General features: G+C 40.6%; 1 protein-coding gene and 1 non-coding gene across 2 annotated transcripts in view; both read left to right on the top strand.

Annotated features, from left to right (window-relative positions):
• LOC134210095 (sodium channel protein 60E) overlaps positions 1 to 14,885 on the top strand; it is a 640,801-nt gene that overhangs the window by 79,758 nt on the left and 546,158 nt on the right. The window lies entirely within an intron of this gene.
• On the top strand, positions 8,664 to 8,767 carry LOC134218669 (U6 spliceosomal RNA). Its single transcript, XR_009981432.1, has one exon. It is a non-coding gene; the product is annotated as a U6 spliceosomal RNA (small nuclear RNA).

The raw sequence follows: 14,885 nt of genomic DNA, 5'->3' as shown, positions 1-14,885 counted from the left end.
AAAGGTGAAGCTCTGTATAGAGAATCTTGATACCGTGTGGATGGGACTGGATGACGTGCAAACCCAGCTCGAGGATATGGAGCTAACTAAGGAAGGTATGGCACAAAACCTGTCTTTTCGCTCCAATTATGAGACCCGTTACTTCCAAGTAAAAGCTACCCTCCAATCTTACCTCCCAATGTACCTTCGACAAGCGCAATCCCCAACTATCACCCTCCGGGTTTTCCGGAATCAAGCTACCAACAATTTCTCTGCCGGAGTTCGACGGAGATTATAACCATTGACTCCCATTCAACGACACATTCGTTGCTCTTATCCATTCCAAAGGAGAAGAAGCACAACTAGTCGAATCGATCAGCATTAGCTCTGCCAATTATGCCATCGTCTGGCAATCTCTAATTTCCCGCTACGGCAACGACTACGTCCTCAAGAAACGCCACCTACAAGCCCTTCTCGACTGTCCCAGTATGAAGAAAGAATTCGCCGCTGCATTACATTATCGGTAGTCGACGAGTACGAGCGCCACACGAAAACCCTTCGACAGCTGGGTGAACCAATCGATGGATGAAGCACTATGTTGGAGCATTTATTGTGTCTTCGACTCGACGACGTGACACTGAATGCTTGAGAGGACTTTGCTACAACCGCTGAAAACCCCGATTATTCTTGTCTGGTCGAGTTTCTCTAACGTCGCATTCGTGTATTGGAATCAATGTCCGTAAACCACCAAGCAAATCCAACATCTAGCAATCAACCCATTATGTTTCGACGATCATCGTTCTATAAAACCGTTTCGCATGCTGCAGCTGAAACTACTCATCGAAAAAGCCACTCCTGCGATCAACATCATCCGCTCTTCCAATGCCCACGATCGAAAAAAATGTCCCTTCCCGATCGGCTTAAAGTAGTAAATGATCAACACCTCTGCCATAATTGTTTTCGCCAAGACCACCTTGGTCGCAATTGGCAATCCTTCCTAAGTCCTTCATCGGACAAGACACAGTAGCAAACAACAAACGAACACCCCCATCGATGAATGCTGTCACTGCTCAGACTACCGAACCAACTTGTCACAAATATCAAACGCTAATGTTTTGCTGTCGACGGTCGTGCTGATGGTTGTTGATTGTCACGGACGAGAGCATCCAGCGCGAGCATTATTGGACAATGGCTCGCATTCCAATATCACCAGTGAACGACTATGCCAACTTTTGCGGTTGAAACGGAATAAAATAAGCGTCTTTGTGTTTGATGTCGGTTTGTCTTCCTCTAGTACAAATCAATCCGTCACTACCACTATCCGATCGAGACACTCTGATTTTGAGATCAATCTTGGCTTTCTCGTTATGCCCCGTATTACAATAGATTTGCCCGTAATATCCTCTCCGACGGATGATTGGCATGCACCCAAAAAACTATCTCTTGCTGACCCGTCTTTCCACAAAACCGGTGCCATCGACATGTTTCTTGAAGCTGGACACTTTTTTTTCCTACGTGAACCCCGGGTGCCGAATCGAGATGGAAAATGGTCCCATTCTCATCGAAAGCGTATTCGGTTGGATCGTTTCCGGAAAAAAAACAAATGCTCGTCAGTTCGTCCCCCGTATGTCACGTCACACTTTCCGATTCTCTCCATGAAGCACTGGAGCGCTTCTGGCGCATCGAAGAAGTTGACAACAAGCAAAGCTACTTGGTGGAAGAACAGCAGTATGAATCTCACTACGTTTCCAGCGTCTCCCGCACAGCAGAGGGAAGGTATATCGTCCGTTTACCTCGTCATATCAGTTTCGATCACATACTTAGTAAGTCGAAATCTTCTGCCCTTCGTCGCTTCCCCTTCTCGAAAAAATGGCTGAGCAAAGAACCCCGTTTGAAAGACGAATTCAACACATTTCTAGCTGAGTACTTGGAACTTGGCCATATGAGGTTTGTCCCGCTGACCGAAGCCGATCCCCCTCAGGTTCACTATTTACCTCATCATGCCGTACTAAAAGAAGCCAGTACCACTACCAAAGTACGGGTTGTGTTTGACGGATCTGCCAAAACATCCACGGGCTACTCCATTAACGATGCCCTTCAAGTAGGCCCAATTGTCCAAGACGAACTGCTGACCCTCGTCCTTCGATTCAGAAAGTATCCCATCGCATTAGTCGAGGACATTGCAAAATGTACCGCCAAGTATTGCTGCATCCTGAGGACACTTCCCTACAGCGAATTCTCTGGCGATTCAATCCCAATGAGCCAGTGGTCACATATGAACTGCAGACAGTCACATACGGACTCGCATCGTCATCTTTTCTGGCCACACGCACTCTACAACAGCTTGCTGCGGACGACGGTGATACCTACCTACTCGGTGGACCTGCTCTAAGGAAAGGTTTCTATGTGGACGACTACAGCGAACACAGAGGAGGAGGCAATACAAACCCGTAAGGAGCTGGATGAGCTGCTTGACAGAGGAGGATTCCAGTTAAAAAAGTGGGCATCGAACAATCCAATCGATTTGGAAGGCCTCGCACCATCACAAATCGGAACCCAATCAACACTGAAGTTTAACCATTGCGAGCCCATCAAGGCACTGGGTGTCTACTGGGAACCCGGCCCGGATCAGTTGCTTTTGGAATCCACTATAGTCCTCGGTGATGGCTTTCCCACAAAGCGATCCATTCTCTCAGCTGTCTAAAAACATTTCGATCCTCTTGGGCTCACAGCACCGGTCGTCATACGAGCAAAAATGTTGTTACCCTGCGGATGGGACGATGAGATACCCGATATCATACGAATCAAATGGGAAAACTACTGCATCGACTTACCGAAGATCACTACCTACCGTGTTAACCGTTATGCATTTTTGCCGAATTCCACTGTGTTTGCTCTATATAAGCTAAGCTTTCCATCGATGTATAAATATTCAAAATCGGTGGTTGCGAACCTGGCCCAAAAATAGTTTTCAAAAAGAAATCCAAGATGGTGGCTAGATTCAATATGGCTGCTTCTATTTGTATTATTGCAAATTGAGGATATACTCTTCCCCTTTCCAACGATAGGTTGATCTCTAAGATCGGTTGAGAAATGTTGGAGTTATGACAGTTTTGGTGAGTCAATAATTGGCAAAAATCGAGGGGTCCATAAACGTGATTTCGTGTATAACTATCGAGGGGTCTATCTTTCTGAAGAATTTAACTCGGATCCTTAATATACTCGCCAAAAGCTTTCGAATGAACATAAATTTAGGAATTTTTAAGAACCTCGTGCAAATAGTGGCCCGGTCTCAGCGAGAATTACTCAGTAGTAGAGACATTGCGGTTATCTGAAAATTTTGAATGTCTAGGAGTTCATGGCACCTGTACCTGTAATAATATTTGAAGAAAATGGTGGTTGCAATGGGGTGGCAAAAAACTGGAAAGCTGGAAAGTTCTCGTTCTCAAATATGTTGGTTACACGACTGTTAAAACACAACTGTTAAAACGTATTAGCGCCTTAACCTCGCCAGCAAAAGATGTTTCGCCAGTGACGACCGCGACAATCTTCCTCTATAGTTTATTACCTCTATTCAAACGCCTCGTCAGCACTGTACAAAATACAACAGCGCACGTGCCGCTGGCTGTGTTATAGTGCTGGTAAACTTTTTTTTAAATCTTAATCATGGAGATTTTTAACTCTGGTTTTTAAGGCTGGTTCATATCCTAAAATAATACAAATTCAGTAATTAAGTGTCAAATTATATAATAAGCCAGTTATATAATTTGACACTTAATTACTGAATTTGTATTATTTTAGGATATGAACCAGCCTTCAAAACCAGAGTTAAAAATCTCCATGATTAAGCAATAACTGAACATAACTGATACAGCCGAAACCCAAGATGACACCCAAATGTACAAGCCTGAGAGGATAAAGTTTGAATATACAGAAAACACATTTTGTTACGATCCTTTTACTTCAGAAAAATATGGCTTACTGCCAATTAGATTGTTCCTGACGGCCATTTATGGGAAGCATTTAAATTATAAGATGATAACTTTTATTATTCGTCCCAGTCAGTTGTCGACCACAAGGATTAACATTGATGGTTGGTTGGTTGAGCTCATAAACTTCCCATCGTAATGCATAAGACTTGTCCTCCCATTTCAAGCTGGGGCAACCACATTATTCCCCCTTTCCTAGAGTCTTATTACGTGTAATCCAGCTGAAAAACTTGCTTTCAAAAATACTCTGTCAAACAACCTTTCGTGGTCCCCACTCCACCACGCGTTAATCATTAATCGGATTATAATGGGTAGGGTAAGAAAAATATTTGCAAATGAAAAGTTTGAGCTCCTTACTTCGTTGAATAGTGGAATCTCCCTCGCTGTTTGTCAAAACGAGGAAATGTGTCACCATCAGCGAACCAGGCAATTATTTACAGACAATAGCAGCCAAATCGCGTACGGAATAAATTATGTTAATTGATCATCAAATCCCTCTCGCTCTGGCCTTTCGCTAAAGCTCGCCTTGGACTGCTGTGGACGGGGACTGAATAAAATATTACAACCAGCTCCATTTACCGCATTTTCGCTTTTCCTATCCTGCCGGGAGGCAACCGCGCCGCCGGCCACTCGGCCAACATTGCCATTGTATTGCCGCAATAACAGTACGAACGACATTTGTTCAAATGCTGCTAATACTTCCATTTTCTCTTTCGTAACAGAAAAACTTTTTACGACAAACGAATGAAATAATCACCAACCACCAGCTTGGTGGCAAATAATTTGCTGAAGATAAGGAAATTGGCCTCTCTGTAGCTTAGTCTTTGCCTATTCGTTCGGGACTGCTGTCGATGGTAAGCAGCTTTGCCAGTTTAGTAGGCGATAGATATGTTCATTCCAAATCATAAACATGAACATGTGGTTAGCATCTGGCTTATCTTTGCTGCCTTTTCCATCTCGTTGAACAAACACAAATAATACATTTGTTCTACTTGGAGTTTTATTCAACTGTGTTTTGTGTGTGTAATTTATAAAAACTGTCAAACATAATTAAATAAAAATAGACTTGGGAAACATAAAAAAACATAATTTTTTTCAATTTTTTAATAATTTTAGTTAAAGTTAGTCGACACCGCTCACAACGTTAAATAAATTGCCAATGCAATAGAGTAAGTTTAATTTTCTAATGAAAACTGCGTTTTTTGAAACCGTGAATGAAATCCAAAACACCAAAATATAGCCTAGTTGCTGAAATAACCAGCTGGAACTTCCGTCCAGGTTACAAAGGGGCCGGTTGAGTCAATGAAAATTTTAAAGCAACAGATTCTTAAAGTCATCCTATTCTTGAAATTTGAGAATAATATGGTTTAAATCGGATTGGTAGCATTTAAGGCCAGGGTATCCCGCAGGGACTATTGAATCCGACTGAGCAGTGATCATTTAATTCGAAACACAGAGTAGTCTTATTTTTATTGCTTTTCCGGATTTTCAGCTAATTCAAGGGCAGACTACAAAATGATAAGTTAATTTGCAAAATCGTCTGAAAATATTATATCTATAAAGGTACCGTCAAATGGGGGGAAGATGATCATTTGATGTGTCAGTCAAAAGTGCCATTTTTGTTTTAAGAAACGGTAGTCAACAATATTCTCAGTTCAAATAATGTTACCGCTAGGTGGAAATCCGAGTTTTTCGATTATAATCATGAAAATGTATTTTGTGGAAGAAAGAAAGAGATAGTCATAAATGACGCTGTTTTCGTTTCAAATATTGACTTCGTAGACTTCTTTACGTAGGAAATTCAACATTCATACAAATAACCTAGTGTATTTTGCCTACTAGGTCATAATGATTTTAGTAGAGCTGTCTTGATCCACTTCACCCGAAGCCAGCTTACCCAACAAATGTGTGATAATGTAAGTTATTTTAACAAATGCGAACGCATTTCAGAAAACTAAAGTTGTTGATTATTGCAACGTATAGCAGTACATGTTTTGAAAATATTTGTTTCGATTTAAAATGTAAAAACACATTGTTATTGCATGTTTTGTCTTAAAATTGATCATCTTCCCCCCAGTTGACGGTATTTGATATTCATGAAAATTAACCTTTATATTCCTTGACCGGATCAATATATTAGGATACGACATTCCAGGCCTCTAACCCGGGTCCAGCAGGAACATCCGAAACGAGCTGTGAAGTGGTCAGTTGTATCAAAAGAATCAATTAGAATTCAGCCTAAATGCTTCTATTCGCTATCTTGGCCTCCAATAACTCCAATAGTTGACTACATAGTGGTCAGTATTTTTTTTTCATAAGAAAAATGAAAATGTTCTTCAAAACAATTAATAAAAAGCAATAAAAAAAATAATTAAAAAAAAAATAAACAAAAAAGTAATAAAATTGATAAAAATTTTCATTTTCCGTTTTACAAGAATCTATAAAAACTGCTCAGTTTTATTGCTTTCGTTATGGAAAATTTCTTTTTTTTATTGCTCTTTATTGATTATTTCGAGGAAAAAAAATTTTGTGGAAAATTTTGCAATTATTAATAGCTTATTAGCTATGTTTGATTTATGGGAATTTTGTGTATTTTTTTCCGTTGAACATTTTGATTTCTCTATGGAAAATTCTTCTTTTATAATTGCAATTTTTGCTTTTAAAAGAGCTAATTTATTTTTGGAAAAGGATCAAAGAGGTGAGTCCGGTGCTGGTCGTCATCACTGCCGCCATTTAACAGAAGCATTGAAGACATTTATCGATGGAAGGAAGTTCTTGGTCGAGATTATGCTTCAGCTTCCAAGTCCCCACACTGCTGATCGACACAAGATCGTTGGTACTCGATTCGAAGTCGTAACATGAAAGCGATGGGAGGAGTTACGGTGGAGCATTCCGACGAGCAGAACATTGCACGCGATGGTGGCAAGGGTCGTTGCGCCAGCGGCAGGGAGATGCACTTCTTTTCGGTATCCGGACGGAATGATTGGATAAGGAATGGTAATTGTTGTAAGTCCATTCTCGATTTAGTGAGTACATTTTTTTTCTATCGTCCTTCCTTTCACCATATTTTGTGCTATACAGTCCTAATATTCATTACGTTAGATTTACCATAGTTCGGTGTTCAGTATGACAGCACGGACGCGCTCAATTCATGTTTCATGTTTTTGTTTGTTTTTGGCTTTTATATTTATTAAAACAATGAGTTAAACCTGGGAAGCAATTCACGGGAAATTGAGAAAAATCATAAGGTAGGTGCTTGGAGGTCTGTGGGAGATGTGTTAGAACGAGAAATTGATAAGATCTAGCCGCGTAGAGGGCGAGCCTGATAAATTCGAGGATTTATGTATACAAACGTTCCAAAAAATCTTCAAATTTTAATATTAGACTACTGTTCTCCGTGCTTTGCCATCAAAATGTCATAAGCCAAAATACTTTAGTTGTTCCACACTGTGCCACCAAAGTACTATTTGATGGGTTAAATAGTACCTATTATGAACTTAAATAGTTCAACTCATTAAAGAGTAAACACCGTTTACTCATTAATGGGTAAACCGCTCGTACGTCAAATTACCGAGTGATTTTTACACATTATTTCAAAAACGTTTTTCAAGAAAATGTGTAAAAATCACTCTTTATTATTTAAAAAAAATACTCCCCAAAAATATTATAACAAATTTAAACTTTAATAATAACTAAATTATTGTACAAAGACTTCTTCTTCTTCTTCTTATTGGCATTTCAGCCCCACACTGGGACAGAGCCGCCTCACAGCTTAGTGTTCATTAAGCACTTCCACAGTTATTATCTATCTATAAGGTTACGATATTTTGTGTTACTTTTCGGAAGTGTTTCGCGTTGCGCCCGGGTTTCATTTTGAGATTATGCTGATACCATGTTCACTTGATTTACAATCGATGAATAGTCGGACTAGCTATATGATTCTACTATGCTTCGCGAATGTTGTTAAGTTATGTTAAAAGTTTCTTTCTGAAATTAAATCTACGGGGAGCATGTTTCTTAATGGTTTTATGGGTTTGAGCAGACTTTATGTACCATCCATGGCGACAATGTTTATGACTTTAATATTAGTATTCTTTTTTTTATTTGGCGTCATTGAATGGTTTAGATGTTTACTGATTTTGTTGTCCCTGACCATTATTTTGCTAAAAATTTGAAGGTTAGCATTGTATCTTATGGCTTCATATTGGAAGCTAATATCAGAGCCAATATCTTCCTTTTCTGTTGATGTTCTCTGTTTTCATTTTGTTCGAATCGAAGTCCATTAACGGCTAACAACAATTGTATGATTTTAACTCTTTATAAACCGTCGTAGCACTTCTGTACTATAATGAATGTTCAATTAAGATTTTCCATACGTTGACAATATTTATTTTTTGATAGATTACCATTTCTATGCAGCATACTACTCATCAGTCTTGAATAAATAGCACCATTCATTGTTTTCAAAACATTCATGATGCTTGAAATAGATTTTTTTTTAATTCATCATGAAAAAGATACATCTCAGTATGTAAAACCCACTAAATTTCACTCGGTTCAAAGTTGAACGGAACATACTACACATGCTACATGGTTGACATCTGCACATCACATGTTCTTGCAGCTGTCGGATCATTACCAAAATTCAATTCAACTCATAGTTATTGTCGATTTCTGGCCAATTTCTGATCAATTTCTAGCTTCGGCTGGACATATACTAAAATTGGAACGATACAGAGAAGATTAGCATGGCCCTGCGCAAGGATGACACGCAAAATCGTGAAGCGTTCCACATTTTTAATTTATTTGTTGATCAAAATCATTATCATATCAGGGGGGAAGGGGAATTTAATTTCTTTTTGCTCTTTTTTCGTTTCAGAGAGCGAGCAAAGGCGCTTAAACCTAGGCTATTAGCCAGGGCAAGGCTAATACCTTCGCCCCATCCGAGGAAAATCATCGGCAAGGATAATGGAGTGACATAAATTTCTTAGCAAAGTCACTCCCAACGTATTTCCACAAATTTTCTATCATTTGCTTATAATGATACTCCTAAACCACATACCCTACCCACCATCCAATTCCTTGACATCTATGAGGGCGTCGGTGAGTCGCTGGCCTCTCGTTAAGTAGATGTCATATCATCATTTCCTTCCCTTTCCTAGTAACGGAGTAGATGGGCGTGGCCGGCAATGATAGCTCTCATGTTTTATCATTTTGGACCCCCAATTGGATTTCCATTGAATCCCAAATGGAAATCCATAAGCAATTGGGGTAAGAAAGGTAAAGAATATACATGACAACTATCAGTATGCAATCTACGAAATACTCCGTTACAACGCAACACAACGCAACGCAAAAAGAGCTAATTTATTTTTGTTTTGGGGTATTTTTGGGTATCAAGATTTTAGGACCCCCCTCCCCCTCTGTCAAGCTTTTTTGTATACCGAGTGTACGCACTGTCACAGAATCTTGACCCCCCTCCCCACTTAAACTGTGGACGTCATTTTTGAACGACCACTTGTGAAAAATTGTTTATGGAAATTTCATATATATTTATTGCTCATATCCTGATTTCTGTATTGAAAATTTAATTTTTCTAGGGTGAATTTTTATTTTGGTCAATGGAAAATATCATTCGAAAAGTTTTTTTTGTCCTTACTAGCGAGACTTTCACCCCGAGGCTGGACCGTTTCGTATTTGAAAAGTTATTTGAAATTCATGGAGATTGATAACAATTAGTTTAAGCGGATTGGTTCCATTTAAGCCACTGTTTCGATTTCTAAGAACTTTCGGATTTGGCTTCAATGTTGTCAATTATCACTACAAGAACAAACATCAAGTACTCTGGCATCAAAGATTAGAATTAGAGTTAGGTTGCAATAATAAATGCGAACATATTCATATTTGATTAGTTGGTACAAATAAATCCAGTTGCGAACCGCTATTATAAAGCATGTATGTTACACCAAATCGCCACATTGTCCTTGAGTGTTAGACCTTGACAAAATATCGAAATAAAAACTGCGGATAAAAATTGCTTCGCAGATAACGGAAAGGTGATAAAGAATTAGAATCAAATCCAACGATGTATACGCTTGGATTTGCCGATACTGTTACGCTCCCATCTCTGGGTTCTAACATTTCAGATAATGAACATCAAGGTTTCTTTTTTAAGCTCTGCAAAATCGGGTACCGGTGTAGGGGAGATCGGGGCTGGTTGGTCGAGTTTTGCTTTCTGTACTAATTCTGGTAAAACTTTTTAGTCTTTAGCACATTTGTGACATATTTTCCGATGACATACCGATAAAAACAAATATTGGGAAAATAATTAGAAACAAACAAAAGTGGTGGGAAAATTCGGGCTAGGGTAACTGTACCGGTTTTGGCCACGTCTCCTGATTCGGCTAATTAATAAAATCTCCGAAAATAAAGCAATTTACGAACGTTTCATCTGTTCCAATAGATGATATATCCCGTAGGCTTCTAATTTGCTACTAACTGATCGATTATTTTTGAAGAATGTGTATTTTTCAAGGTTGGCCAAATAATGTATTCCACTTTTTAACATCTGTCCATATACCACGTGGACAGGTTTTGGTCAGTTTCAGATACCCCCTGCCCCAGCGTGGACAATTTTCCTTATAAATTTAAAACATGAAGCGTGGTCAGTCCACATACCCCCCTCCCCCCTCCTTCCTACAAAATTGTCCACGTGGTATGTGGACAGCCCCATATGAGAGGTTTGTGTTGTCACCAATTTGTAGCAAAAGTTCTCCTGAAAAACCATGAAGGAGACGCCAAGTTCGTAATTTTATTACTTTTGGAGATTTATTACTTTTTATGTCAACAACATTCAACATTTTTGTCATATAAGCATACAAATGGAGACGCATGGTGCTCTGGTTCATCAACACCATGTGAATAAAATTTAACAAATATAATACAAGTAGCATTTTACGGGGAATCCTATCCTTTTTTTCTATCGGACTATAGGAATCAATTTTTTTGGCCAAAAGGCACCATTACCGCTAGAATGATTAATCAGGGTATTTATACTGTGATGCACATAAATGAATGCAATAAACGTAAATCAATGGAAAAAATGGAATCCAATCATCTAAAGTGCAGTTTTAGACCTTTCTTATGTGATAGTTTTTGTTGTATACTACCAAACCTTTTCGCGGATTTTTTTTTCGCGGTACGACATTCCGCGGAATGTACCAAATCTCCGAAACACATTTCGTGGAACGCACCTTTTTTCCGAAAGACCTTTCGCGGAATGTACCTTTTCACCCAAAATCATTCCATGGAATGCTATTTGGCGGAATTCAGTTAGAATAATTATCATTGAAATATTTACCGATTTCTGTCAAATTACAAGCAATCCGGGTTAAATTCTATAAGATTGTGATTTAAACAATAAAAGAAGGTAATGCTTTCTTTGAATGACCGCATTCGGTCGGTATAACGCAAAGTTAGAAAACAATCCCTTCTTGAATTGGACACGTTTGCTCGGTATAAAGAAAAGGGAGGAGGTAGTCCCTTCTGTGAATTAACGCAGCTGTCCGGTCCACTTTTAATGGATGCATCTGCCCTAGAGATGGTCGGGTTACGTATTTTGCGATTTGTAAATTTCCTTCAAACCCGGACCCGACTCGAACCCGGAATAATTTTTTTTTCAAACCCGAACCAAGCCCGTTGGGGTCGGGTTCGATTCGGGTTTTGAAACCCGAAACCCGACCACCACTGCCGGTATAAGGCGAAAGGAGATAATGTCTTATTTAAAAGAACGCGTACAGCCCGGTATAAAGCGAAGGCAGGGGTAATGCCTCCTTAAAATGGATGCGTCTTCCCGGTGTAAGGTGACAGGAGTTGATAATGTATTTTTTTTAAGAAAGCGACTGCCCGGAATATGGCGAAGGGAGGAGTTGCGCCTTCTTCAAATGAATGCATCTGCTCGATATAAGGCGAATAGAGTTGATAATGTCTGCTTTAAAAGAACGCGTCTGCCCGGTATAAAGCGAAGGGAGGGGTAACGCCTTCTTTAAATGGATGCATTTGCCCGGTATAAGGCAATAGGAGCTGATAATGCCTTCTTTAAAAGAACGCGTCTGCCCGGTATAAGGCGAAGGGAGGGGTAACTCCTTCTTTAAATGGATGCATTTGCCCGGTATAAGGCGAAAGAAGATGGTAATGCCTTCTTTGAGTAGATGCGTCTGCCCGCTATAAGGCGAAAGGAGTTGATGAAACCTTCTTAAAAAGAACGAATCTGCCCGGTATAAGGTGAAGGAAGGGGCAATGCCTTCTTTAAATGGTAGCGTCTGCGGAGGGTTGATATAATGCCATTTTAAAATGAATACGTTTTCTCGCTATAAGGTGAAAGGGAAAAATAAAGAATTATTCATAATAACGTCTATCCGTAACAAAGTAAAGAGAGGAGATAATCTCTTAATTATATCTGGCCCTTCTGTCAGATATAATAAAGGATTTTTATAGTGCAATTGAAATTTTGAAAACTACTTCTGCATATTCTGGGAGGTCTTCCTTAGCGGTGCGGGGAAGACCAAGCAAGACTATGCTGAAGGAGTCTGTGTTCAACTTCTGGCTTGGTCTATGAAATTTATCGAAAAAATTTTTTTTACTTTTTTAGGTATAAAAGTTTCAACGTTCGTGTTATACGAATGCAAAAAAATAGTAACTTGGCTATAAACCTTGCAGGTAATAATTATGGAAGTGCTGAATGAACACTACTATTATTTATAATATTCCGCGAAATGGTGCATTCCACGAAATGGTATATTCCGCCAAAAGTCATTCAGCGAAAAGATACAAACCGCTAAACTGCCGCTAACCGCAAGTCGAGCACATCTGTATATGGAGGCCCATATACAGATGTGCTCGACTTGCGGTTAGCGGCAGTAAATGTCGTACCGCAAAAAGTTACAAACCGCCAAATGTTATTCTGCGAAATGTTCAACCGCAAAAATGTATTCCGGGAAATAGTTTTCGGCGAAATGTTATAAAATCGATAGTTTTCAATATCCTCCCTAATGCACGAGAAAGGCATCATCACTGTCAGGGTTTGAATCCAAAGAAGAATGAGAAAATCTCTCACTTATCGTGTCTGTATACACTCTCGACACAGCTGTGCGAAAAAAATATGGTCCCCAACATAAAATGAGCAAGAACAACGCGTTTTATCAACCCCATCTGTGGGGGCCGCCTATCCGAATCAGTTTTTTTTCGAACTTGTATACAAGTGCGACAGTTTTGTTTTCATGGCTTGTTATTTTTATGATTCGAAGAGGATTTTGCCTCTCTTTTATCGTTGTTCGTTATCTATTGAGAGCGATTTCTGCAAACCCTGATTACTGCTAAGTGGATTAATCTGCGAAGGGCAGGGATTGATCGATGAACCCAAACGTTTGGCCGAAGCAAATCATACCCGTTTATCACTATTTCAGTATTTCACATTCTAATAATTCCTACTAAAAGTGCGTTGCATTGTAACAGAGTATTTCGTAGATTACATACTGATTGCAGCAGGGACTATGTCCAAGGGCTTGACGATCCCTCTCCAGGCCATCTGCAAGTTGTGACGCCTGCCTAGGATGGAGTGGGGTTTGACAGTGGGCTCTGTTAAACTTCTATAAAAGCTGCATGTATCCGCAAGTAGGCTCCGCCAAAGCGAACGTGTGCCGCTCAAAGCGCACAAGCCCAAGTCCTGGTGTTAGGTGGGACGCTAAACAGACCTGACACGACGGCCCTCCGACGAGACAGGAGGTTTGCGCAGGCCCAATAAGCCGCCTTTAAAAACAACCATTACGAACGACATAGAAGATAATACGACTCGATACAATCGGCAACGACCCAGGCGACGAATAAAGGATCACGATTGGAAGCTTGGAACATGGAACTGCAAGTCGCTAGGCTTCGAAGGTTGCGATAGGATAATCTACGATGAATTACATCCCCGCAACTTCGATGTCGTAGCGCTGCAGGAAATCTGCTGGACAGGACAGAAAGTGTGGAAAAGCGGGCATCGAACGGCTACCTTCTACCAAAGCTGTGGCACCACCAACGAGCTGGGAACCGGCTTCATAGTGCTGGGAAAAATGCGCCAACGCGTGATTGAGTGGCAGCCAATCAACGCAAGGATGTGCAAGCTGAGGATAAAAGGCCGTTTCTTCAACTATCATCAACGTGCACTGCCCACACGAAGGGAGATCCGACGACGATAAAGAAGCGTTCTATGCGCAGCTGGAGCAGACATACGATGGATGCCCACTGCGGGACGTCAAAATCGTCATCGGTGACATGAACACTCAGGTAGGAAGGGAGGAAATGTATAGACTGGTCATCGGACCAGATAGTCTGCATACCGTATCGAACGACAACGGCCAACGATGCATAAACTTTGCAGCCTCCCGCGGAATGGTAGTCCGAAGCACTTTCTTCCCCCGCAAGAACATCCACAAGGCCACATAGAAATCACCTAATCAAGAAACGGAAAACCAAATCGACCACGTTCTAATCGACGGTAAATTCTTCGACATCACGAACGTACGCACTTACCGCTGTGCGAATATTGAATCCGACCACTACCTCGTTGCAGTATGTCTGCGCTCAAAACTCTCGACGGTGATCAACACGCGTCAGAGTCGTCCGCCGCGGCTTAACATTGGGCGGCTACAAGACGGTAGACTAGCCCAAGACTACGCGCAGCAGCTGGAAGTGGCACTCCCAACGGAAGTGCAGCTAGTCGCAGCATCTCTTGAAGATGGCTGGAGAGATATTCGATCCACCATTGGAAGTACCGCAACCGCTGCACTAGGCATGGTGGCTCCGGATCAGAGAAACGACTGGTATGACGGCGAATGTGAGCAGTTAGTTGAAGAGAAGAATGCAGCATGGGCG

Source organism: Armigeres subalbatus, chromosome 2 (genome assembly GCF_024139115.2).
Source record: "Armigeres subalbatus isolate Guangzhou_Male chromosome 2, GZ_Asu_2, whole genome shotgun sequence".
In the NCBI taxonomy this organism is placed as follows: Eukaryota; Metazoa; Arthropoda; class Insecta; order Diptera; family Culicidae; genus Armigeres; species Armigeres subalbatus.
This window is presented reverse-complemented; position numbering and strand designations above follow the sequence as displayed.